Below are 27247 nucleotides of genomic sequence, written 5' to 3' on the forward strand. Positions count from 1 at the left end.
CCTTAACCCACAGATGCCTTTTTAGAACAACAACAACAAAAAAAACTCCTCCTCACCAGGATTACTGGACAGCATGCTCTCTACTGGGGGTCTGAGAATGGAGAGGACCTATGTCTTACAACCTGCATGAAGTCCAGAGAGAGACTGCAAGCATGACCCATTGTTAAGTATCAACAGTGAGGTAGAAATGGTGGCATAACATAATGGAGCGCGGGGCTACTCTGAGTTTTCTGTATCCCTGAAGGGCTGTGGATGACCATCTGAAAATACCCAAGGCTCGTGAGGGAGATACAAAAGATATCTGGGAGAGAGGAAGCCCATGGGTCCTTGGGACCAGCATGAGAGAACGCCACATCAGAAGCATGCAACCCATGAACAGGACTGCTGAAGTTCTGGGAGGGTGCAGTTGCATCTCAGAGGACGATGAATGTGGGCGAGTGTATCTTGGATGGTTACAGGACAGGGTCCATCTGAAGCAGCCGGTCATCAGAGCACCAAGGCTCTGCCATCAGAGCACCAGTCATCAGAGCACCAAATCAAGGCTGAGAAGTAGGTGCCCAGACCCCACCCCTCCCCAGCCCTCAACAGCATGTTGGCAGGTGTGACAGCAGCCGCGCAGTGGTCGGATAGCCCTCTCCCTAGTGGGACAAAGACCAAGCAGGGAGGAGGGAAAGAGGGAGACGGAAATCTCAACTGTGGCTCAGTTGTGACCCAGGATGGCTTGGAAATCACTGAATTTAACTGGTTTTACCCAAAAATAATTACACTAACAGTTCTGTGACAGTTTGATTGAGGACTCAAGATAGAAAGTAAGCCTAGAAATGGGAAAAATAAAAGTCCTTTTTTTTTTGCCCACCTGAGTCTGTGTTTTCTGAAGTGAATAGTTGTTACATTAGCTATTGTTTATGGTCATCCAGTGTCAACGTCATGCCAAGTACTTTGTTCATGTCATCTCATTTGATCATAACAACTCTATGATATATGTGTTACTATTCCCACTACATAAGGCCAGAGAGATTAAGTTCCCTACCCTGGTCACCCTGCTAATCATCAGTAAAGCCAGGATTTGTATCTGTATTTATATGACTTTAAAACATACATTCTTGGGATTAGAGGGAAGAATTTATCAAGGCTAACATTTGTACCTTTGAATTTTAAACCATGTAACGATATTGTTACCTATGTAATAATAAATATAATTAAAGCAACAAAACTAAAGCTAATGTTTGTTAATGATTGTTTATTGAAGTATATTTGATTTACAATGTTGTGTTAATTTCTGCTGTATATCAAAGTGATTCAGTTATACATATATACATTCTTTTTTTATATTATTTTCCATTATGGTTTATCATAGGCTATTGAATAGAATTCCCTGTGTTAAACAGTAAGACCTTGTTGTGTATCCATTCTATATATGATAGCTTACATCTGCTGACCCCAACTTCCCACTCCATTCCTCTCCCCAACTCCTTCCCCCTTGGCAACCTCAAGTCTGTTCTCTATGTCCATGTAAAGCAAAATTTTTTTGTTCTACAATACTTTATCCCAGTCTTCATATCCTCCCTGTATGAAAGCACACTGATGTTCACAAACCATTGAATTCCTTTTCCGTCTCTTCTTTACGAGTGTCAGTAAAGCACTGACCCCTGAGAACCAGTCTTCAGCTGGTCAGCAGAGCTGTCCTTTCCTTTGATAAGAGATGAGCAGGCAGTGTCGGCTGAGATGGCCTTGTGCCCTGGTCAGCAAACAAGATCTGTAATTCTTTCTTTGTTCATTAAAAATGTTTGCTCATTAACCTTTGTGACTCCAGACTTTGGACAATGTGGTGACATGGGAGAGGTATACTGGAAGACCCCATGTACTAGGGCAAGTGGGGAGCAGTGCAGGCAGAAAAGTATCCTCTGCTCTCAAATCTCTGCTCTTTTCCAAACATATAGCCAGCCAGCACCAGGGTCTCCTGTCAGATTGTTCATGGCCTTGTAGGAAGAAAGAATACTTCATCTGAACAAGAGACAGGAAACATGAAATCATTGCCCTGGTTGAATGAAGCCTTGTAGGTTAGATTTTCATCACACACCTAACTGTTGGAAGTGGGGGTGAAAGGATTATTCCAAAACTGATTTTAGGAAGAGAAGAAACAGAATGATACTTGTAATTCCTCTGATCCACACCACTGACCATTTTCCAAATAGGAATCATGATTTCCCTTTCCTCAGTATCTGTAACTATAAACTTTGGAAAATTAAGAAGAAAATAAAAAGGAAAATGAAGGGAAGAAGAGGAGAGTGGCAGAGAGAGAAATCCATGTGTGAGTGGTTTTCATTTGTACATGAAATTATTTGTGTCATCAATTCAGGGTACATTTATGGCTATATCTCTATTAAGTTTCCAATAGCTCATGCAAATTTTATTATTGGGGGGGTCCAGAATTTCATTTTTTTAATCCTCTCTCCAGCATCTTGCCTATACCCTCAGATTGTCCATGAGTTCCAGGAGATTACATGGCTGTAAGAAGTTTTATGATTATCTTCTAGAGAAAGAACTGAGCATCCCCCTCAATCACTGTTGGTCCTTCATGACTTGACAGCTACTCTTGACTTCTGATGTTGTGATGGCCTTGCCTAGGTCACTATAGTCCTCCATGCAAAAATCACAACTCTTCTGAGCTCACATTTCCCAGCTCAGCCACTAACCTCCAGGGTGCAAACATTGGTGGCTAAGTGCTTGTGTCTGGAGGAGCTCCCGGCATGAAACTATGCCTAAACCCACTCCTACCCGCCTCTGACAGATCACATCATTGGTCTCAATTCTTCACCCCTCCCTACATCCAGATCCTTTGCCATATGTCTTTGGTGTTGCCCCACTAAATGGGCAGAGTATATTTCCCTCTTTCTTAAATTTGGATTTGTCCATGTGACTTGCCGTGGCCAACAGACAAAGGAGGAGGTGACAGTGTGTCAATTCTTTTTTAAAAAATATTTATTTGTTTGTTTGTTTGTTTGTTTAGGCTGCACCAGGTCTTAGTTGCCACATGCAGGATCTTCGTTGTGGCATGCGGGATCTTTAGTTGCGGCATGTGGGATCTTTAGTTGCAGCATGTGGGATCTTTAGTTGCAGCATGTGAACTCTTAGTTGCGTCATGCGGGATCTAGTTCCCTGACCAGGGATCAAACCCAGGCCCCCTGCATTGGGAGGGCAGAGTCTTGACCACTGGACCACCAGGGACATCTCAGTGTGTCAATTCTAAGACTAGGCCTTAAGAAGCCTCATGCATTTTCACTTGTGGACTGAGTTGGGCTACCTCAGCCAAGGCCAGACTAGAATAGCTGAGCTCCAACAGACCCATATATACTTGGACAAGCCTATTGGAGATCAGCACAACCATGCAGCTGAGCCCAGCAGAGATCACTAACCTGTAGTCGACTAGCAGACTCCTGACCTAAATAGTGCTTATTGGTTTTGCCACTCATAGGTGTGGTTGTTTGTTATGCAGCATTAGTGTGGCTGTTGTTAACTGACCCATGGACCATCAGCTCTGTGTTGAGCTCAGGCCATCAACTTCAATTCCCCTTTCCTCAAGATAATGTCTTTTTCAGGGACTTCATGGATCTTCCCTATCCCTGGCCTAGGTTAGGATTAGCCTGATCCACCTCCAGTGGATCACCATAACTTTGATTCTTGGGACACAAGGTTGATATCTCAGACCATGTTTTCCCAGAAGGCCCTGGGGATCCTTTTGCAAATAATTCATAACCCCTTGCCAGAGTTCCCCTTCTCAAGGAGATGGGCAGTTTTATGAAGGCTGAAAAGCCAGAAGGTCCAATTATATTCTTCTCTGGAAAATTATAACCTGATCAGCCAACTCTTATAACAGAGATTCCTCAGGATGTGCCTTTACAGAGCCCTGAAATCTTCTCCGGCTGAAAAAAAGTCTCTAACAGTACACTGTGTTATATAGACATAAGTCTTGGGATGTCATCCTATTACACATATAATTATAAGGTAATGATTTTATGGACTAGTTTGACATTCAAGAAAACTGAAGTATAAAGAAGTTATTTTTCTTCCTAGTTTTAAACACCTAAGGAAAGACAGAGCCAGGATCAGAACTAACATTTTTAACTTCTCCATTCAGATCTCTTTATATTTAAAACATGATGGGGTGTCTGAGGGAGCCCAATATATAACACCCCTCTTTCCTGCCCATGTTCTGTACAAATTGACAAATAAAATGAAAGCCTGGCAAATGGAGACAAAAATATCCTTCATTTCTAATAGAGGCCAGGATGGAGGATGTGGCTCCCTGTTAGCCAAGTAGACCTGCCAACCCTGTACCCCAGTGAGGAAAAAGATCCCTCCCCTAGAAGATTGGAATAGATTCCTTCCTCTATGTGAGCCACTCACTCCTGAGAGGAGGAAGTGTGGAGCTGAGCTGAGCATGCCCAGATGTTTCAGTCAGTTAAGATACTCCATCCTCCCCTAGGGAAGTATGAGTAATTGAGAGAATGGGGCCAAAAGTTACACTAAATGAGCTCCCTTTAACAAACAGAAACATCATGAGTTGGGTAAAAATGGTCCTACAATATGCCAGATTTATTTAATATTTATCTAAGGCTTCATTAGAAAAGCCCATATCTCATTTAGCCCACTTCCATAAAGCCAGATAGGTATGTCTTCTGTCTCTGTGTTAACAAAGATGATAGTAATTTTTCAAGCCTTAAAGCAGACTCTGAGGTACTGTGAGGTGGAGTGAAATGGACTGTATACTGAACCATCTTGAAATCACACCACTGTATTCAACCACGAGTTCTGCATCTGTGTGAAGGTGAACTGGCTAACCCAGACACAAGGAAAACCCTTTGTGTTTCCTCAGTTTGTTAGCTAATAAGAGACTATTTTAATTCTCATGAAGTTGTCATTTCCCCTCCCATTCTGTCCCCACCTTCGAATGTAGTAATGTTCTTTTAGGCCAAACTGGTTCATCTTCTTCTAGAAGAATCATGTTAGAAGAATCTGGATCTTAAATAGGTTGCCATCTTGGCATATTCACAGTACGTTACCTATTCCAGCTGCTTGTTTGCTCCTTGCAGCCAATGCATGGTGCACAATGAACATTTAAAGAATAAGAATTGATAGATGGATTCCCCAGACCATGGCAGCAAAGATTACCGATTGCCAAAGCCTTTTATAAAGTAGGTGGAGAGCAGGAATGGTTCTCATCATATCCTGTCTCCACCATCTTGATTCATCTACAGTGAAAAAGGAGGAGGGCATGGTGTGGAAATATGTGTGTGTGTGTATGTGTGTGTGTCAAATTGCATTTTTTGGCTACATCTCCAGTGAGATGATTAAAGAACTTTAGGTCTTTGCAACCAGCTCAGCCAAAAGTTAGACTATGCTTTGCTTTCCAAATATGGTTCTCATTTGCTTTCAACCTCATTCATTTCTTATTATTTGTCTCTTGGAGAAAAAGGCAGCAAGAAAAATCAACCTTGGGCTTTGTTAATTAAGGCTTGCATTCTTGCTGGTATATTTTAGGAAGACAATCGGTTCCTTTTGCCCCACTCTCTGGAGAACCTTATTATGTGGTTCTGTTCATTCATCAGGGCTCTGTGCAGCTTTGGGGGCTGTCCCGGTTGGTCCTTAAATTCATTTTCATATGGAATTGTGGGCATCGTATCAGTTTATAAAACTAATATTTCTCTATGCAGAGCTCCAGCAAGCAACCACTAGGATAATCTCATAAATTTTCATTGGGAAGAAGACAGAAGCAAGGGTTTTTATCTGACTTTGTGATATTCATAATTAAAAAGAAAAAAGGTAAGCATTAGATCTCTCACTCTACATGCCCCCTCCCCCATCTCCCTGCCCAAATACCAAGCATTCTAATTCCAATTCCCTGTTTACTTGGTATGTGAGGTCCTGACCCACTTAAACTCAGTCTCATTCTTCATGATAAACAAAAATAAAGGCAGGGAACTTTGGGGTTATTTTCCAGAATGTGGAACCAGATAGAGTCAGGAAGAGAAGCCGTATGTCTGCCTTCTCAAATCTCTTTTCCTCTTCACATTTATGCCTTCTTGAAAGAAGACTGATGTGGTTTAGTCATTTCACCCAAGCCTCTTTTTTCATTTCCACCAAAATAAAACTTTCGGGCTGGATGCCTTAGGTAAGAATGGATCCTTGAAGAAAAATCTCCATCTATTTATTCAGCAGATACTGTTCTGCTCAAGGCAGTGGTGTGAGTGTTGTAGGGATTCAGAGATGAACTCACAGCACATATGTAAGGAGTCCATCCACAGGACAGAAGAGGATGGATACGGAACAGAAAAAGAAGTAGAAAAGGAGGAAGCAGAGGGGAGATTAAACATGCCTCCTTGTGATGTTTCTCACTGTCCTTGGTTTAGTTGCCTTTTCTCCACACACCATCACAATTGCTAACCACTTCTCCTCTAGCACTGCAGCCAGATGAAGCACAGGCAGAGTGAACAGCCACAGAAAGGCCCCATGCATCCAGAGGACATGTGGGCATGGGTCAGTGGTCAGTTCCTCTTGTTTGGACTGATTGTTGGAATAACCCTGATGAAAGTGGCTTGAGAAACTGGAAACATGGAATTTCCATCTCTGGGATGAAGGAATGTGCGGGGTTGAGTCCTGGGATGCTCCAACATGGAAACATCAGGAAAATGAGGACAGACCAGCAAAGGGGACTGAGAAAGAGTAGCCAGAGAGGTAAGAGGAAACCTGTGAGTGAATTATGTCCTAAAGGAAGAAGGAAGAAAGAGTTTAAAGAAATTAGTGACCTCCTACCTCAAGGCTGCTGACAGCTCAAGAGGAGACCTGAGAATTCAACCTTGGATTTGAACTGCAAGAGGAGAAACGAAAGCCTGATTGGAAAAGAAGGAAAAGTAGAGACAATGATTATAGACATCTCTTTTGAAAAGAAATCCTTGAACATAAAGAAGGCTTTCAGTGTTTGAAAGGTTAAGTTCTCAATTACCTGATCATTTTGATGCTACAGAATAATCGCCTCCCTCCAGCCCAGTAGGTTTGCAGTTTTCTAGAACAACAGTGGTTAACGTTGATTGCACTCCAACTCAGGGCCAGGCACCCTTGTAGTCTTGTACACACATTTTTTCATTTATTGGATCCTTCTATCTCTTTAAAGTAACTGCTATCATTAAAGCCCTTACACAGAAGAGGAAATGGAAGCACAGAGAGGTTCATTGCAGCACTATTTATAATAGCCAGGTCATGGAAGCAACCTAAATGCCCATCGACAGACGAATGGATAAAGAAGATGTGGTACATATATACAATGGAATATTACTCAGCCATAAGAAGGAATGAAATTGGGTCATTTGTAGAGACGTGGATGGACCTAGAGACTGTCATACAGAGTGAAGTAAGTCAGAAAGAGAAAAACAAATATCGTATATTAACGCATATATGTGGAATCTAAAAAAATGGTACAGATGAACCAGTTTGCAAGGCAGAAATAGAGACACAGATGTGGAGAACAAACGTATGGACACCAAGGGGGGAAAGTGGAAGGGGGTGGGGTGGTGCTGGTGGGATGAATTGGGAGACTGGGATTGACATATATACACTGATGTATATAAAATAGATTAATAAGAACCTGCTGTATAAAAAAAATAAAATAAAATTCAAAAATAAATAAAATAAAATTGTAAAAAAAAAAAAAGCTCCCCCAGCAAACATCACCTCACACTCATTGATTGGAACAGGATTATATGTCCACCTCCAAACTAAGCACTGGCTTAGAGAATGGACTTCCCCTGATTAGACTTATCAGCTTTTACCCTCGAGCTGGGCATGGGATCTGAACACATTGCTACGTGAAAGAGTGCGGACACCTGAAAAAAATCAGGACTCTATTGGCAAGAAAGAAGTTGGGGGTGGGGGTGGTGGGAGGATGAATTTGGTGTGTGCAGCCTACAGTGTCTGATAAAATAACACAGGAAAGTGATGTCCATTGAATTTCATCTCACCCTAGCTTGAATTATTTCGTCAGTTCTGGGAACACAGCTGTGAGGGGATAGGTCCCAGGTCAGATAGGCTTTGATGAGGGAGGGAAGAGAACATGTAGGAGAGGCTGGGAGCATGAGGCATTGCCCTGCTGCCCACAATGCAGTGTGATATCTAACGAGAGACAAACAGGAAGCCAATGCAGAAGACCTACTACATAGCAGGTGCTGTATTAGGTTGTCCACACACATTGTCCTATTTAATCCTCATAAGAGTCCTTCTGAAATACAAACTATAATTCTCCTTTTACAGATAAAGCAATCAAGGCTCAGAGAAGTCAGGTAATTTGCCATGGGTTCCACGGCTCGTGAGTAGCAGAGGGAGAATTCTGTTGTCTGCTGATTATGGCTGTAACCTTCCCACAAGGTCCAAGTCTCTAAGGGATTTATTGGGACAGAGCCTCAGCTGAAAAAATACTTTGTTATGATCTGAGGCTTTGGGCCGCACATCTCTGTGAAGTTTCCTCGTGAGGTAGAACATTTGTGAGCACCAAAGTCTTGTTCGTGCTTCTGGCCTAAGACTTAGGAGAAAAGCAGGCCAGGTGAGCCCCTTTCTCCTGGGCCAGTCCTTCTCAGATGTTTCTACTGAAGTATGTCCAATGGCAGAGGAGGGGGGAGACTCAAGTTAGGGTTGTAATCTCAAGAGACCTGGGAAATGAACTGATCTGTACGGATAACAGAGCGTGCATCCGCAAGTCAGCCAAGCTGGGAATGATGGTAGGGGAAGCTCTCCTCCACCTCACCACTAACTGGGCCATGACTTTGTGGGACAAAGAGTGAGAGAAGGCTCCTCAACCAAACCCAGCTTCAGAAAAGGAGAAAATGCAGAGAAGAAGCAATACTAGAAAGAAGAAAGGATTTTCATAAATAAGCTAAAAGAGTAAGCCACATGACATGGTTCAAGAGGTCACCTTGGAAAATTGGGCCTCCTGGAGCAAGTCTGGTGGGGCATGAGCTTCCGGAAGTGGTTCAGTCTTCACCAGAGACTGGGAGAAAGGAGAAGTTGTCGGTATAGGAACAAGGCCCATCGGCTGTGTGGAGACGAGAAGCCAGTGCAGGCTGGAGGGCCAGTTGCATGTGGAGCTCAGCCTCCAGAGGCTGGAGTTCTGGTGGTTCTGGTGGGCTTTCGTACATGTTTTCTTCCCTCTCCTCATCAAAGCCTATCTGACCTGGGTCCTATCCAGGTTGCCCAGCTGTGGTCAGGAGGACCCACAGTTTGCATGTGACCACTCAGGTAAGACCACCTGCTGCCCAGCCTCAGTACCTAGCAGGCCCTGGTAGAGGTGGGTAGATTCCAGAAAAACAAACAATTTCTCAAAACTCTGAGATGCAAATATCTACCCATTGTTTTAGTTGCAGTAAGATGGGCTTGTCGTGACTGACGTTACCCATGAGCCCTCCTGAAGTTACAGATGGAAAATAGAGAAGGCAGAGTGAGGAGCTATCCGACCCTAGAGCAAAAATGCTTGAAAGTGCACCATTTCTCTTCTCTACAAAATACAGAGACTTTAGGGGTATCCCCCCACCACCACCTAATTGGGTTCCCCGTGGGGATATAGGAAGAGCTGCAGCTGAGAATTCTGCCCATCATCCAGGTCACCTTTCACCCTCCATGCCACCATGTTTGATCAGTTCCCTGACCATCCAGGATTCTCCCAGGACTGCTGCCTGACTGGGACTGGATGAAGCCAGCGTGGGGAACTAGGGTCTCAGCAGGCCGTGAAAGGGACCCTCTCCGTGTCAGCAACCTCTTGAAGAGTGAGTTGACAACCTGGATGCCGCAAGTAAACAGATGCTGTCAGAGAAAGACAAATATCATATGATATTACTTATATGTGGAATCTTAAAAAATGGTACAAATGAACTTATTTACAAAACAGAAAGAGAGTCACAGATGTAGAAAACAAACTTACGGTTACCAGGGGGGAAAGCGGAGGCGGGGGGCATAAACTGGAAGATTGGGATTGACATATACACACCACTATATATAAAATAAATAACTAATAAGGACCTACCGTATAGCACAGGGAACCCTACTCAATACTCTGTAGTGACCTATATGAGAAAAGAATCTAAAAAAGAGTGGGTATATGTATATTTAAACTGATTCACTTTGCTGTACAGCAGAGACTAACACAACATTGTAAATCAACTCTACTCCAATAAAAATTTAAAACAAAACAAAACAAAACAAACATACTCTCTTCTCACTAAGCTCTGCACAAGGGGATTTGTTTACGTGATCTGAAACAAGCTAGAAATCTTTTTCTCAAAACAAGATGGACTTGAGATTGAGGACATTTTTCACCAGAATTCTGGGCGGAAGCTAAGACAGAGTGGGAGAGAAAGGCTGGGGAGTAGCAGACTGTCCCAGCAAGACCTCTCCGCATGAGAAGTGATGCAGCCAGAGAGCGGGAACTAGACGGCACTTTCCAGGGTTGTGGTGTCAGGAGGAGGGTCAAGTGGAAAAAGTGTTGGAGTCCAAAAAGTCTAGGGAATGTGGTGGAGACTTGGGGTGGGGGGGCAGAGGAGGTGAGTGGGTGCTATTGACTTGATGTAAAATTTCAGTAAAATGACCCACTTCTGAAAAGGCTAAGTATGGTTGGATTTCTTATGGAAATATGGATCTGATATGGGGTTCTTGGAGGGGAATCAAGAGGGTCAGGAAAAGAAAACAGTAAGAATGTAAGGACAAGAAGCAAAGAAATTCTATGGAGAGATCAAGCTTGCTCAGTTCTAGAATTGAGGTACAAGTCACATTTTACTTAAATCTCCAAAGAGCATGGAGCCTCAAGTGACGCATGGGTTATCTGCATATAATAATGCTGACCTGGGGAATTCCCTGGTGGTCCAGCAGTTGAGACTCTGCGCTTTCACTGCAGGGGGCACAGGTTCAATCCTTGGTTGGAGAACTGGGATGCCCCGTGCCGCACAGCACAGCCAAAAAAAAAAAAATTTTTTTTTTTAACTTATCATGCTGACCTGCCAGGATAGTTGTGAGGATCAAATCAGCTCTCATTCACTCATTCATGCATTCAGCAGTTATAGTTAACACTTACTGAGTGCTCACTCTGCGTCCCACTCTTTTCAAACCACTTGACATGCCTTCCCCCAGCATCCTGATGAGACAGATGGTTGTTGTCATTTTCCCCAGTTGACAGACACCTCAGAGAGGTGGAAGGACTCACCAATGTCACATATCTAGTGGACTTTGTATCCAGACCTGTCCTAGTTCACTTTTTTTTTTTTTTTTTTTTTTTGCGGTACGCGGGCTTCTCACTGCTGTGGGCTCTCCTGTTGCGGAGCACAGGCTCCAGACGCGCAGGCTCAGCGGCCATGGCTCACGGGCCCAGCCGCTCCATAGCATGTGGGTTCTTCCCAGACCAGGGCACGAACCTGTGTCCCCTGCATCGGCAGGCGGACTCTCAACCACTGCGCCACCAGGGAAGCCCTCTGTCCTAGTTCACTTTTAACCACTAGACCTCTGTGTGTCTGACACTGGGCCAGTCACGAGAGATGCAACAGTGAAAAATATAGACATGGGGTTTGCCCTAAGGCACTCACAGTCAGAAGGGAGCAGAATGTAGAAAGCTTCTGCAAACAGTATCCGTTACCAACAATAGGGATTATCTCTTTAAAAGAGGATGTGCTATCAACATGGTGGTCACCAGAGATGATACTCAAAATCTTTCATAACCATTAAGGTACAAACCTCAACCAATCAGATTGAAGCCAAATCTTCAGGTGTGTCCAGGCTCACCATCATGAAACCAGGGACAGCCCATCACTGTTACAGTCCCAGGCAGCTAGTCTGACAATGAAATGCTTCCTCCTTAGGCCTGAAGGGGCTTCCCTGGAGAGGAAGAGGGAATGTATATTCCTAGATACACAGCCCATGTCTGGTGGTGGCGGGATGGTTAGGCTGAGGGGAAGCAGGGAGATTTAAGGGGATAGGAAGACTGGAGAATGTTAGGAGCTTGGAAGCAAAACCAGCTTGCCAAAAAGAAATTCACAAAAACCAATTGGCTGAAAACAAATTAACCAAAAATGCAGCTTTATAAAATCATTGATTTGTTAAATGATCAATTTGCCAAAAAGCAGGGGCCAAACTCTTGTTTCTGTTAACTACTGATAGGGTATATAGCCATTCATGTTGCTTGTGATAGTTTCAACAACTTTGTGGAATCTTCCTCAGTTTGGTTTCCCGGAGGCTTTGCCACAGCCAGAGCCACTTGGTGTCATAAAAGAATTCTGCATGTGAGACCCTTGTACCTGTACACCCTTGATGGAAGAGTGGTCTTCTGCTCTCTGGGATGTTTGCACAGCTCTGGAGGGCTGCCTATGAAGCAGTGAGGGACGGCCACATAACCAGCTAGCAGCACCAGCTCAGCCAGGATCGTGTGTACAGGGGCAGACGTGGCTGCCCTCACAGGCAGAATGAGGCTAGATATAGATGAACCTTAAATGTCAAGTTAGTGAGTCTGAAATTCTGAAATTCCCAGGAGACCCTGAAGAACCACTGAGCCCTGGAGCGACCAGAGTATGGATGACACCCGCAACAGTGCCTGGCACACATGAGGCATTCACTAGATAACTGTTGGATGAATAGCCCACCTTACCATTCTGCTTGTTTCTTTGCTTCAACTTCAGCGATAAGGCTGTAAGCAACTTCCTCGTTAAAGCAATAGCCAAGTACACACAACAGCATTTCTGCTTTGGTTCGTAGAGGCCACAGCTGCACCTGTCTAATTAGGATGTAGGACTGTTGAAGGTTATGTTATTATTAGTTAAATATCATCATTATTATTATTTGATAAGTAGCTATGCTGCAGAATGGAGCATGGAAGGTGCGGGCCTTCCACTCAGATTGATGGCTCAAAACTACCCTCTGCTACAAACACTTGAAACCTGGGGCTATTTAATATCTAAAAGGTAAGGTATTCAAGGGATTATTAAAAAAACAATGTCTTCACAATATTCTTTGCCCATCATCTGTCTATTCGGTTATTACAAACGAGTATGAACATGTTCAGAATGTGTTTAATTCCATTGAATTTGAACACTAGACACGAAGTGCTAAGATCTCAGTGTAAAAGTGAGGTCTGCCTCTCTCTTCCTAACGGATGATGCAAGTAAGCCCCTTATCTTTTCAGAACCTTGGTTTCCTCGGCTGTAAAACCCATAATACCAACCACAAAATGTTGATCTGGAGATCAAGTAACACAATGCATGTGACATTTGAATGAGCTGTCCTTCTCTGACCACACTGAAGGATTCTCTCCCAGAGCACCTTAGATATAATTTGGAAGAGGTATGACCCAAATGCCTTGCTTACCCTCTTAATAACAATTATTTAAGTTGGGCTTTCCTGGTGGCACAGTGGTTGAGAGTCCGCCTGCCGATGCAGGGGACACGGGTTCGTGCCCCGGTCCGGGAGGATCCCACATGCCGCGGAGTGGCTGGGCCCGTGAGCCATGGCTGCTGAGCCTGCGTGTCCACAGCCTGTGCTCTGCAACGGGAGAGGCCACAACAGTGAGAGGCCCGCGTACCGCAAAAAAAAAAAAAAAAATTTAAGTAAGTAAAAATTAAAAGGAAATTGCATGGGAGAAGTATTAAACCAGCAGATTTCAATAGTCTTTGAAAATTCCTCTCGCTATCCAGGTATCAGCTTGCTCACTGGCTTCCAAGCTGCATGCCTTCCTCCTCACTCATGGGCCAGAGGAGTGGACACCTTCATGCTGCAGCTTCCACGGGTGTCTGTGCCAGCGATCCTGGCTCCCAGCCACTCGCACCGCACCCGCCTCCCACCAGGCTGAAGAAGTTCCTCTTCCTTTCCTGGACTGACCACCACCAGGTCTTTTGCAGGGTGCTTGCCCCTCCCCTTCCTGATGGAGAGGAAGGGCCTTGATAACCTCAATAATCTTTCCTTGGTCACCCTCCTTTCATTACTACTTTGGCACTTACACCTTGACTTCTTCCTCTTGGTGGAAAGGGACTCCTTTTCATCTCTTTGTCTTAGAAAACCTCTGGCCCCAATCAGTTGGCTCATCTTATTCTCTTATGGCAAGTTCTCCCCTTTGTCCACTCATCCTTTCCCAAAAACAACAGCCTCTAGTTCCACGTCCAACCTCAACTACCTCTCTGAGATTGTTACTCATTTACATATATTTAAATTACATGTAATCACACCTGTATTATGCATATGTGTGAGTTATCTATGTATCATACACATATACACATCTAGTGCAGGGCTTGACACTCTGGAGGTCTTTGATTAATGCCTTTGTCTCGTATTCTCTATCTACCAGTTCAGTACAGTAGCCACTAGTCATACATGTCTATTTAAATTTAAATTTTAACTAATTAATATCAGGTAAGGCTTAAAATTCACTTCCTAATCGCACATTTCAGGTGCTCAGTAGCCGCATGTGACTGGTGGCTACTGTATTCTGTAGGAACATCACTAAAGCGCCACAGGGCAGCACTCCCCTGTATCATTTGCCAGTGTCTTTCTGTGTCTTTACATATTATCATCAGATCCTTGCAAATTCAGAGGAGACATAGTTTTCCTTCGAGAGAGTGCTCATTTGTTTTCAATTCTGTTCAGCAAAACCCAAGACCAAGGTAGTTCTCAGCACAAACAGAGCCTTATCCTGGGCTCTCAGGGCAGAATGCAGAGCACTGTTTTCCAGGGGTTGGAAGATCACAGGTTCGTTCTTTCCCATCTCGAGCTCCAGCCCCCCTGGCTTCTGTGCCGGTGCTCTTGAGACTAAGTGAATGGCAGTGATGACATGTTTAATGAAAGGTCAATATTTACGGTCAGTCTCCAGCAGATGTACTCTGTGGGTGGGTGGGTGAGTGGGTGGGTCAGAGAGGCCCTTAGCACAGGAGCTGGGATCTCATCCGTGGTTACACTCTGGATCTCACCTGGTACGTTGTTATGTGCCTACACTTGACCTGTTGTTGTTCTGAAATCAGAGCAGGTAGGGAACCAAGTGATCAAGATGCCATCAGCAGCCCTCGACTCCAGGAGGGCTGCAGTGCACTTGGAGCCACTTTTCTTGTGCTGTTTTGTAAACTCCCACGGAGGCACAGCACAGCCAGCCAGTCTCCTGGGACACTGCTGGCATCTAGTGGAAAGACAGGGCAGTGGCTGGCATACAAATACTGTATGGGTCTCACAGACAAAGGGAGGGTCCCAAGCAGACCCCACTCTGTACTGCAGGGTTTGCATCCAATAGCCCCTGCTCTAACAAGAGTGGTGCCTGCAAAAAGAGAAGCCATGGGAATGAAAAGATGATGCTCCAATTCACCCACAACATAGGTTCTCAACACCATGAGACCCAACACCCTCTTTGTATTATATATATTTAGTTTTTGCCCCTTTTACTACTCTAAAATTAAATTCATTGACAATAAAATCAGTTATGCACATTATTATGAAAATCAATATAATGTCCTAACTGTAATATAAAGGTGAAAACAGTGATTGTTTACTTTTTATTTTTATTTTCGTCTCCATTGATTTTTAAATTAATTTATTATTTTTTATTATTATTTTTTAACATCTTTATTGGAGTATAATTGCTTTACAATGGTGTGCTAGTTTCTGCTGTATAACCAAGTGAATCAGCTATACATATACATATATCCCCATATCTCCTCCCTCTTGCGTCTCCCTCCCACCCTCCCTATCCCACCCCTCTAGGTGGTCACAAAGCACCGAGCTGATCTCCCTGTGCTATGCGGCTGCTTCCCACTAGCTATCTACTTTACATTTGGTAGTGTATATATGTCCATGCCACTCTCTCACTTCATCCCAGCTTACCCTTTCCCCTCCCTATGTCCTCAAGTCCATTCTCTACATCTGCATCTTTATTCCTGTCCTGCCCCTAGGTTCTTCAGAACCTTTTTTTTTTCAGATTTCATATATGTGTGTTAGCATACCATATTTGTTTTTCTCTTTCTGACTTACTTCACTCTGTATGACAGACTCTAGGTCCATCCACCTCACTACAAATAACTCAGTTTCGTTTCTTTTTATGGCTGAGTAATATTCCATTGTATATATGTACCACATCTTTATCCATTCATCTGTTGATGGACACTTAGGTTGCTTCCATGTCCTGGCTATTGTAAACAGTGCTGCAGTGAACATTGTGGTACATGACTCTTTTTGAATTATGGTTTTCTCAGGGTATATGCCCAATAGTGGGATTGCTTGGTCATATAGTAGTTCTATTTTTACTTTTTTAAGGACCCTCCATACTGTTCTCCATAGTGGCTGTATCAATTTACATTGCCACCAACAGTGCAAGAGGGTTCCCTTTTCTCCACACCCTCTCCAGCATTTACTGTTTGTAGACTTTTTGATGATGGCCATTCTAACTGGTGTGAGGTGATACCTTATTGTAGTTTTGATTTGCATTTCTCTAATGATTAGTGATGTTGAGCATCCTTCATGTGTTTGTTGGCAATCTGTATACCTTCTTTGGAGAAATGTCTATTTAGGTCTTCTGCCCATTTTTGGATTGGGTTGTTTGTTTTTTTTATATTGAGCTGCATGAGCTGCTTGTAAATTTTGGAGATTAATCGTCTGTCAGTTGCTTCATTTGCAAATATTTTCTCCCATTCTGAGGGTTGTCTTTTCGTTTTGTTTATGGTTTCCTTTGCTGTGCAAAAGCTTTTAAATTTCATCAGGTCCCATTTGTTTATATTTGTCTTTATTTCCATTTCTCTGGGAAATGGGTCAAAAAGGATCTTGCTGTGATTTATGTCATAGAGTGTTCTGCCTATGTTTTCGTCTAAGAGTTTTATAGTGTCTGGCCTTACATTTAGGTCTTTAATCCATTTTGAGTTTATTTTTGTGTATGGTGTTAGGGTGTGTTCTAATTTCATTCTTTTACATGTAGCTGTCCAGTTTTCCCAGCACCACTTATTGAAGAGGCTGTCTTTTCTCCATTGTATATTCTTGCCTCCTTTATCAAAAATAAGGTGACCATATGTGCATGGGTTTATCTCTGGACTTTCTTTCCTGTTCCATTGATCTATATTTAAAACAGTGATTTTTAAAATGTGTTTCAATATGTATATATTCGCACATGAACAAAGTAGAACAGGTAATTGGGTCACATGTTTGCACTTACACAAAAAGATTGTGTGAATTTAAGAAAAGTAAAACTATCAGAAGCCACTCTATACAAGTAGTGCAGAAATGTAAAAGAGAAGTACAGGTAGAGACTACAATAAACCCTTTTATTCAGATAAGTAATAACAGACCACCCTGATTATTTGTATATGATACAAGATAAGAGGAAATGACCTTAATGAAAGAGAAAAGATGTGTCTTACATTTGGGTCAATGAAGAATAAAAAAAGGGAAACAGCTGAAACTGGGTTACAAATCACAGCCCAGGTATTGTTGCTGTCACTGTGTGAGCTTTATCAGCAGGACATGGTGCCTAGTTCAACAAAGGTTGATTGGCAAATGAGTAAATCTGCCATTTGATTGAGAAAATTGCCATCTGGTTGATGTACGACTCAAACAAGTAGTCTGCTTAATATTGAGGCTCTCATTACCAATAGGTGCTTTATGTACATTACCTAATTCTTTTTTTTTTTTTTTTTTTTTTTTTTGCGGTACGCGGGCCTCTCACCGTTGTGGCCTCTCCCGCTGCGGAGCACAGGCTCCGGACGCGCAGGCTCAGCGGCCATGGCTCACGGGCCCAGCCGCTCTGCGGCATGCGGGATCTTCGTGGACCGGGGCACAAACCCTTGTCCCCTGCATCGGCAGGTGGACTCTCAACCACTGCGCCACCAGGGAAGCCCCCTAATTCTTATAACAACTCTGTAAGGGATTGATTTATCAAGTTCACTTTACAGGGATGAAACCCCAGATTTGGGAAGTTAAATATGTAACACAGTCAAGCTTTTGGTAGGATGTGGCAGAGCCAGGATTCAAATGCAGCTGTATCTCATTTGAATCTCAAACCCACCCCACCAGGTAGGTGGGTAGAAATAGGAATTGTTTCCACTTTGCTTTTGAGGGAACTGAAGCCAACAGAAGTGATGTGACTTGCTAAATACTGTGCATCTGGAGTGTAATGCCCCTGTCCTTGCTGCAAATCCATATCTTCTATATCCATATCTTCTATAGCTTTTACATCGTATCTTGGGATATTTACTTCATATCTTGTTTAGGGATCTCAGAAATCAGTTGCGATCTTAAGCAAATCAAATTAAACTCTACTGGCAGGATATAAGCATGGTAATTTATCAGCTGTTTCATAATGGAGACCAGAAATTTAAACGTCACTTTGGCATTTAGTTAAGATCTGTGCTCAGTATGGGAACAATTAGCTAACAGATTACAAATAAATTCTCTGATTACTCAGGGATGGGATAGTAACTTGTTACAAAGACCACTCTTGGAGATGAGGGTGATCTGGCTTGAACATCTGTCATCGGATTGATTGTTGGGTTGATCCTGCATGATGGGCTGAGCTATATTGCCTTCCCCTTTCACTGCTCCTTGAGCATCCTTCCTAAGTTTGCATGCTGGGTCTAAGGTCCCAATGAGTGGAAGACCTTTTTCCTATCGAGGGTATTCAAGTTCTTGGGACCAGAACACTCTCTGAAATGTGTTTGTAAGAACCAATGTTACAGTTCTTTGACCTGTTTCTCTAAGTAGTGACTACAAGCTAATAGAATGAAGACTAGGTGGTAACCAAAACTCTCACATCTGGTCGTGGGAGTGTGAAATGGCATGAACACTCTGGAGAACTTCTTCTTACAAAGTTAAAAATGCACCCACTCTGTTACTCAGCAGTTTTACTCCTGGGCATCTTTCCAAGAGAAATGAAAACATGTTCACAAAAAGAATTGTAAAAGAACATTCTCAGCAATTCTATTCATAATAATCCCACAAACTGGGAGCAACTCGAATGCCCACCAACAGGTGAATGGATAAGCAAATTTGTATTATGTTAATACAAAAGAGCAATACTCAGCAGTAAAAAAAGAATAAGCTACTCGTACAAGCAACAACATAAATGTATCTCAGCAGCACTTTGTTGAGTAAAAGAAACTATCCATACATAAACAATCATTTAATTGATTCCAATAATTTAAAGTTCTAGAACAGGCAAAACTAAGCTACAGTGATAGAAATAAGAGCAGTGATCTCTGCTGTGGGTGGGAAGGTATTGACTGGAAAGAAACAAGGACATTTTCTGTGGTGATGAAAATGTTCAATATCTTGACACTGGCAGTGGTTACACCAGTTGTGTCAAAACCCATCAAACTGGGCTTCCCTGGTGGCACAGTGGTTGAGAATCTGCCTGCCAATGTAGGGGACACAGGTTCGAGCCCTGGTCTGGGAAGATCCCACATGCCGTGGAGCAACTAGAGCCCGTGCGCCACAACTACTGAGCCTGCACGCCACAACTACTGAGCCTGTGCATCTGGAGCCTGTGCTCCACAACAAGAGAGGCCACGATAGTGAGAGGCCCACGCACTGCGATGAAGAGTGGCTCCCGCTCGCCGCAACTAGAGAGAGCCCTCGCACAGAAACAAAGACCCAACACAGCCAAAAATAAATAAATTAAAAAAAAAAAAACGAGTTTGTTTTATTGTGTGTAAATTATATTCTAATTTTTTAAAAAATGAAACCTAAGATTATTTCAGCTACTGGGAGACCATAATTGTGTTCTGTTTCCACTCCTGCCTTCTCTCCCACTTCTATTTTTTATGCCTTAGGTCTTAAATCATCAAGAATCATACAGTCAATCCTTAGTGGAAATAATTGGGGGGGGAGCTGGGACAATGGGGTCAGCTGTAGTCTAGTGTTTAAAGTGATAGTCAACCCATGGTTCTAGGAAGTAGATTCAGCAGCTTGTGGATCTGATTTTTTTTACTGGAGTAGAGTTAATTTATAACGTTGTGTTGGTTTCAGGTGTACAACAAAGTGATTCAGTTATATATACACACATACACACACACACACACACACACATATGTATATATTCTTTTTCACATTCTTTTCCCTTATAAGTTATTACAAAATATTAAGTATGGTGCTATGCAGTAGGTCCTTGCTGGTTATCTACTTTATACATAGTAGTGTGTGTATGTTAATCCCAAACCCCTAATTTATCCCTCCCCCCACTTTCCCCTTTGGTAACCATAAGTTTGTTTTCTATGTCTGTGAGTCTCTTTCTGTTTTGTAAATAAGTTCATTTGTATCATTTTTTTGGACTTTACATATAAGGGATATCATGATATTTGTCTTTGTCTGTCTGGCTTACTTCACTTAGTATGATAATCTCAAGGTCCATCCATGTTGCTGCAAATGGCATTATTTCATTCTTTTTATGGCTGAGTAATATTCCATTGTATATATGTACCACATCATCTTTATCCATTCAAAGATCAGATATTTTTGAAGCACAGCAAGTGATTGCTGCCATCTCCCAGCAAAATATAAGAACAGCCAGGCAGCCCATTCATGGAACCTGAATACGCCTGTCCTGAATATGCCTTGCTCAAGGAATGAGCCCTGAGCACATGCAGAAGACTTTCAGGGAAGGAGAACCTACAAATTCAGTGTACGAAGGGGGAAGGAGAAGGGCAGATTCAGGCTGCTGCTTTCAGAGGCTCTAGGGACTCCTCTTACCCATAGTGACATAGCAGGCTAGTTAGTCCATTTGGACCTGGTGCAGCTCATTCAGCAACCAAAACGTTGGGCTCTAACGGGAGTCAGCAGTACTGTCTGTGGGCAAGGGGCTGGAGGGCTGATCAGAATCTTAGGACCTAATAAAGCTACCACCTCGTGAAGCCGGTTGTCCCAACATAACCCAGGGTGTTCACGTGGAGTTTGGCCCTAGATCTACTGAGGTCATTGCAGGTTCAGAAATGTGAACGTCAATCAACAGTGCAGGAACCAAAGTCGTCCTGACCTTTGCATTAAATTGGCTGTGCTCTTCCAGTAAGACAGATGATGGAAAGGAGAGAGGAGGGAGACACTGGGTAGAGATGAGAAGGGATGATGCTGACTGCATTCTCTGCCTGCTTCTCTGTCTGAGGTTGCAGGTTTTACTATCAACATCTGTTCTCTAATTCTACAACAAATACTAGTCATGTGCCTACTAGGCACCAGGCTCTGCTGGGCAGTGGGTTTCAAGAATGGATACAACATGGTTCCTGGCCTCAAGGAACTGAAAGTCCTGCAAAAGCCACCACCATAATGGACCAACAGGAATACAGTGTGACATGTTTCTCACACATACACACACACTCACTGCCAGCTCTGCCTGACAGCACTGGGGAAGACTTCATGGTTGGGAAGACACAGCAACTGAATCATAAGGACAAGTCAGGAGTGATAAGAATATTCCAGGAAGAAGGAACAGCAAGTACAGGCAGAGGCATGAAAACATCGTGTTTTGGTGCAAGCAGGGGCAAAAGTCAGCCAGTGAGCTGTGAAGGCACAGACACTCCCTAGGAGTCCCTCATTAGCTGGCCCACTGGCTCTGGGTTCAGCAAGTCTGGGGCCTCAGCTGAATATCCTACCCCCGTCCATGTAGGAGCAGGACCTGTGGGCTGAATTTCAGACCCAAGGACTGGGTTTGAGGGCAGAAAATAGAGTTGAATTTATGCTGAAGGACCAGCTGAAACAGCTGTATATTCAGGTCCCCCACTTCCTTGGTCACCCCAATCTCTTCCTCCTCTGGTCTCCTATAAGCTGCTCTTTGAAGTATGAATTCATAGTATAATAGTTAACAGTGTAGACTCTGGGGCCAGATTGCCTGCCTTTGAATCCTGGCTCTGCTGGTGGCCATCTGTGTGATCTTGGACAAGTTGCTTTTCCTCTGTGTGCCTCAGTTTCCTTATCTGTAAAACGGGGATAAAGATGATCCCTACCTCATGAGTTAATATATGCAAAGCCCTCAGAACACTGTTTGGCCTATAGTTAATGTTCTCTAAATGTTATTGTTTATTGTTGAGGATAATACTGACTACCATTTATCGAGCACTTACTGCTACTGAGCACAGTGAGAGGCCCTTTTCACACCTTATCACAGGGCAGCTGTCACATACCCTGGTGTCTGAGCAAGGCCATGTCACGAATGAGGTGTCTTTAGGGAGGACATTACTGATTTCTCTCCTGTGCCAACCGTCCCTCCCTTGTCACCTAACTCATATATAAGCTATGTTTGATCCTGGATCAATATAAACCTTCCGAAGAATACAAATTGTCCCCAAGATGCCAGTGGCTCTCATATCAATGGGCTGTTGATGTTGGATCCCACATCATCTCCCATGTGGACAGCCATGCCGGTGACCCCAGTCACCCAGCAGATTCTGGGATCCTGAACTCTTGTCTGTACCCAGTTCCCGATTTTCTCCATGATCTTGGTAAGGTTTATAATCCCAGCTCTTGCTACCTAGCTCACCTCCATACCCAGAAGCTCCATCTGCTTCCAATCAGATCTGATCTATGTAGCAAACTCAGCAGCTGGAGAGAGAATTTTCCTTCTTACTTCAGACCCTATAAAACAAGGACAAACAATACAGCCCCACGACAAAAGTCATTGGCCTATAACTACACTCTCCAGCAAGCCCTTCTTCGGGTCTTGTCCCCGTCCCTCCCTGTGACGCACTGCACAAGGGCTCCCATCGAGGGGGGTAGCCACACCGCTGGGCTCATAGCCTATAAGAGGCTCCGACGCTGCAGAAAGATGCAAACTGCCCCTCAGTTTGCCTTAGCCTCGCCCACAACTGGTTGGCTTCAGGCATCAAGAATTCAAGGTTAATATTAACCTGACTGCAGCTCCAAAGGGTCAGGCACCCTGGTGGGCCTGAGCCCAGACCTCAAAGTCCCAGGTTTGTCTGACTTCTAGAATCAGCTCAAGCATGACAGATGGCTGAATGGCACAGCAGGAACCAGGAGGGCCTGGATGCCTCCTATCATGGTGAATTGCAGGGGATGCCTTTCTGCTCGCAGAACTACGTTTGCTCTCTAAGAAACTGGGCCATGACTGCTCATGAATGACCCATCATTTCTCTTCACCCCAGTTAAGCAGGCATATTGTTCAATAGGTACCCTGTGGCCACCTAAAAAAACAAAAAACAAAAAAAAACCCCAACATCTCTTTACAACTTCATCTTGAAATGTGCTCCAAACCCACTGGCACTGCCCTGTCGAACCCAGTGTCAGATCCGAGGTTGGGCCCATCATGAACACATTCTCTGGAATTCGAGGGATGTTACAAAAGCTCCTCAAATAGCTCTGCTTTTGCTCCTCTGTACCCCCATGGGGATTAACTCACTTAGGCTACAGCAGTGAAGGCTGATATTAAAGAAGAGAAAATGTTCCTTAGCCCAGTGAGTTCCTTAGCTTAGCTCAAATGGTCCCCAGGACTTCATATTAGATTCAAACTTGAGAACCTAGTTTGAACTTGATTCAAACTATGAATCTAGCTATGAGAGCTATAGGAGAACCTCCACTGTTCTACCTACTACCAGAACCTTATAAATATTAACTCATTTACTTCTCATTAAAGTGTAGGAGAGTATAACTGATTAAATTTGTTATAAAGCAGAAAAAAAAGTAAAAAAATAAAAAAATAAAAAAAAATAAAGTGTAGGAGATGTTGTGAGGAAACTGAGGCATGGAGAAATTAAGTTACATGTGGATGTTAGTAAGCGGCTGCAGATTGGTGCTCAGGCACGAAGCTGCAGCGTCTGTGTTCCTGACCGTAACACTGTAATGCCTCCTGGAAGGAAGGGACGCTGTCCAGGATTGGAAAATGGCAATGGAAAGTCTGGATCAGAGGACAGTGAGAAGGCCAGGTGATGTGAAAGCTGACTGTGGGCATGGCCTGGAGGCTGATTGTGTGGGCCTGAAAACCACTGTGGAAAAGGAATTTCCAGATTCCAGAGTCTGGCCACTTTGCAAGGCATTTCTGGGGTAATACTGCCATCTAGTGGTAAGACAACAGGTAGCAATTACCCTCCAAGCAAACGCAGAATGAGCCTTGAGCAGGGAAGGTATGACAGACAAATCAGCAGTAAAAGTTATTTTTCACTCCAACTACAGATTCTAAAAGACGGACAAATCCCACTGCCATGATCCTTGAAATAACCTAGAGTTTTCACATGCCACTGAATGGTGGCTACAAGCTAGATTCAAATCCCAACTCTGTGCGCCCGGAGATTACTCCTAACTCAGGAAAGCCTGTGAGATGACATTCCAAAAAGTGCTCCTCCCATCTTCTTCATGTAAATAATTACAGGTTTCTTCCTCCTGAGGTCCTGAAAGAAGTTCCCTGTGGGGCAAAGTCCTTGGAGGGTGATCCAAGCCTGGCTTTGTTGATGTGAACTTGTACTTTAAAAGCCATCCTCTATCAATCATGTCAGGCGCTGGGACACGCTAGTGAGCAATTATTTGTCTATACCAAGAGAAAAACCAATAGCTACGCTCAAGAGTTGAATTGAGCTCAATAGTCTGGGCTTTCACAGTGGAGGAGGGAGGGTTCTGTCTATGCTTGTCTTCACTGAGGACCAGTGGAAAGCTAATGGGTTGAAAAGGCAGTACCCGTCCCGTGGGCTGGGCGTTGCTGAGCCGTGGCTCCTTTAAAAAGTAAGGTCAGGGCTTCCCTGGTGGCGCAGTGGTTGAGAGTCCGCCTGCCGATGCAGGGGACACGGGTTCGTGCCCCAGTCCGGGAAGATCCCACATGCCGCGGAGCGGCTGGTCCCGTGAGCCATGGCCGCTGAGCCTGCACCTCCGGAGCCTGTGCTCCGCAATGGGAGAGGCCACAGAGTGAGAGGCCCGTGTACCGCAAAAAAAAAAAAAGTAAGGTCATCTTGCTCTCGTGGAGTATATTAGATGTGCTCACAGAGGGATCTGAGCTTTGGATAAAGTCTTGTGTCCCTTTCCTCCTTGGGCACCTCAGGACACTAAGCCAATGAAAGAGCAAGTTGCCATACCAGGAACGAAAAAAAAAACAAACGCAACTCTGCTCATTACTGATGAAGTCTTGGGCAAGTTAATTTTCATTTTCTCTTCTGAAAAATGGGGAAAATAATATCTACCCATATGGTTGCTGTGAAGATCGAGTGAAATAATGCATGCAACGTGTCAGGCCTATTGTCAGTACTTAATAGCCGTTTGTTATTGCAGTGTGAGGAAGTGGCAAGGCTGGCACAGAAGCACAGAGGGAAGGACCCAGACGAATTGGACATTAATTAGTGACCTTCAGTGAACCCCACAGGACTGCCCTTGGGGAATTCTTTTTTTTTTTCACATGTACTCTTGTGTTGGCTTCTGCCTGATTACTGAGTCATTTCTCCACTCAAAAATATTAGTGGTTCTCCCTGCCTCTCATATTCCTCTCTGGTCAGGCCTGGAGGGCTCCACACAGCACGGCCTTCAGTCCATCCTGGCTGGGTCCCCACTGCTCCTTGCTCCCGGCTCCCAGGCTGTGACCGCTCTTCACCCATCCCCTTGCCACCTCCCCAGACAAGCCTTTCCTTTACAACACGGGGCTTTCGTAATTCTCCACCTGAAATCACCCACTCCCTTCCTCTAACCATCTTGGAAGAATTGGGAAAATATATGGTTTGGGAGAAAAAAAGTGAGTCTTTTATTTTGAGGTTGAATTTGGCAATGAACGTCCCTTAAATGTGAGGTAACTTGGCAAAGCTCACCAAGTTCGTTTCATGGTTAACCTTGCTCTGGCCCACTTGCTCACTGGCTTCCAAGCCAGTGATGTTGTTCCCATTAAAGATTAACTTGTAGCCTTGAAACTTCTCTGTCCTCAGGGGCTATGGGTAGGGAACTGCTATTCCCGCCATAGCCAGCCGTGAGCCAGGAGTGGCGTGGCGGCCCCTGGACACCGCTTTCCCCAAGTACTGGAAGAGGCTAATACCAGGTTTGCTGCTGCGTGTCTTCTGTGTGCTTGGAACTGGGGAGGGAGATGAGCTGGCAGGTGGGGCGAGAAGAAAGGCCAGAGACTTCAGGAGGCATCGGAGGTGCTCACTGTGTCTGTAAGGGAGAGTCGTGGCAGAAAAGGGTAACATGGAGGCAGGTAGTAGGACACTGAGGGACCTGGCAAAGGGAGGCTTTGCTTCAAAGACACTACAGCTAGAGGAGACTATGTCTAGAGGAGTTAAGTCTCAGAACCACCTGGGGGAGTACTTATTGGTGTCCTTAGGAAGGAAAATAGCTCAAAAGATGTCCACTTGCAAGAGTTCTGGAAAATCTAAAAGGCACAGTTCCTGCCCTCGCGATATGCTTTGTAACTTGATCACTGCTTCCTGGCCATGGGCAGAGGAAAACAATGACACTGGGACTGCTTCTAAAAGGCAGAGAAGTTAATGTTTCTCAAACAATCGGGCTGGTGTAGTTTCTTTGGGGAATAAGCTTGCTTGGAACGAGGTACCAATTCCCTCCAATGTAGAGCTTCCCGAGACTGTGATTGAGTCAATTTGAATCTATAGATCAATCTGGGAAGAACTTTCCCCAAACAGTGATCAAGTCAGGGTGGTATTGGTAGAAAGAAAGACAGACGGATCAATGGATTGTAATAGAGAGTCTGGAAACAGGATCAAGGGAGAAATTGCTTTTTGTGATTTTCTACTTCATAACAGGAAACAAAATTCCCAAAGTATTTACTCTTAATCATTAGGCTATTCTGCATTTTACAAGATCCGTTGATTTTCACAAGATCTCTGTGAGATAGACAGCCGTATTCTAATTTTATAGATAGATGGGAATTGAAGCTTGTCTAGAATAGATGGAGCAGAACATCATTTATGGGATACCATTTGAGAAACAATGGGAATATTTCCAAATTCCTGGGTAACTCTCCCTAGAAAAGGAATTCTGTTATACTCTATATCATATCAACTAACAGAGAATCAGCTACTGAAATCTGTCTTCTTTGACTGTAAGCTTCTTGAAAGCAGATGTTGATATCTAAGTTTTTAAAAATGTCTAGTGTTTATTTTAGCATGATGCCTAGATTTATTAGTGAGGTTAGGTTTGGCTATGCTGTAGTAGAGAATAAACTCTGAATTCTTAGTAGTTTAACAGGCAAATATTTATTTGTTGCTCATGCAAAGTCAGCTGATCTCCAAGGCTACTCCTTTCCAAGTGGTGATTCAGGGATCCAGGCTGTCTTTATCCTACAGCT

At 43.8% G+C, this 27247-nt stretch overlaps 1 protein-coding gene across 4 annotated transcripts in view; it reads left to right on the top strand.

Annotated features, from left to right (window-relative positions):
• The window catches only part of HAO2 (hydroxyacid oxidase 2), a 215880-nt gene that overhangs the window by 164265 nt on the left and 24368 nt on the right, over nt 1-27247 (top strand). For 2 of the 4 annotated variants that reach the window (XM_082613153.1, XM_082613152.1), the window contains exon 1: nt 25921-25984. The exons of the other annotated variants lie outside the window; for them this stretch is intronic. The gene's annotated coding sequence lies outside the window, so the exon portion shown is untranslated. Of the gene's footprint in view, nt 1-25920; nt 25985-27247 lie in introns of those variants that run through there. 4 annotated transcript variants of the gene reach the window in all.

Source organism: Mesoplodon mirus, assembly GCF_964341445.2.
Source record: "Mesoplodon mirus genome assembly, chromosome: 3".
NCBI classification, from domain to species: Eukaryota; Metazoa; Chordata; class Mammalia; order Artiodactyla; family Ziphiidae; genus Mesoplodon; species Mesoplodon mirus.